Source organism: Platichthys flesus, chromosome 11 (assembly GCF_949316205.1).
Source record: "Platichthys flesus chromosome 11, fPlaFle2.1, whole genome shotgun sequence".
NCBI classification, from domain to species: Eukaryota; Metazoa; Chordata; class Actinopteri; order Pleuronectiformes; family Pleuronectidae; genus Platichthys; species Platichthys flesus.
This window is the reverse complement of record NC_084955.1, coordinates 24,937,873-24,938,856: the sequence shown is the minus strand read 5'-3', so window position 1 is coordinate 24,938,856 and position 984 is coordinate 24,937,873.

The following is a 984-nucleotide window of genomic DNA, read 5'->3' as shown; positions in this document are numbered from 1 at the left end:
ATTGATACCATCTCCATCCACCTCCCCCTCGCTCTCCGCTGCTAAACACACACACACACACACACAAATACTCAGCTGGAGGACTGTCTCGGGTGCAGGGCCCTTCGCTCGGGTTTAGTCAAGTCACTTTATATAGAAGCTCATTTGCAAAACAACAACAGACCAGTGAGTCCACGACACTGCTGTGCTGTTCTTGATATTTCTTTAAGGGGGAGGATAAGAATCTGGCACAAACTAGACGGGCTACATGAAGGACACACGGAGGCAGATTGTGATGCAGGTCCAAATGTAGAGTCTCCACTGTGTGCAGGCTCATAACCTCCCGGTGGAGGCCTCTCCTCTGTCGGGGGGGCGGCAGAGGCTTTCTCCCCGTTCTGTCCTCAATAGAGAGAAATATGGTCGTTCAAACGCCGACACAGACCTAGTTTACAAAACAGGTTTCTCTTGAGATCAATGCTATTTATAGCTGTTGTCTCCCAGAAAGTAGCTGTCACACACATCTGAGGACGAATCCTGGGCAGACACACACACTCCTGATTTACTCCTGATCGTGTTCCGAGGATCTGTATTAATAAATATTTCAGGAGGTGTCACAAACTTAGACGATGCCAAGAACGAGACAAACCTGGAAAGACAACACGATTCATGAGCTGAGTCACAAGAGGCTGGTGTTAACAAAGCTGAGGTCTCTGCAGAGGAACTCAACGTCACCTCCTCCCTCCGGCTCCACGCCCACATTCTACATATTCCACGATTTATTTTGTTGGTGTTAAAACATCTGACCCACATAAAAAGATAAATTCCAGAAAATGTCCAGACCCAATTTTCCAGAGTTCACACCAGTGTCCACGTTCTCTGTACTGCCGACAGTCAGAGCAGGTTCTTTAAAACCAATGACAGATAAATCAGTGTTGTGTGTTTTTGTTGTTGCTCTGAAAAGCTTGATGGTGTCGGCCTGTCGACGGCTGGAGGTCAATACACACT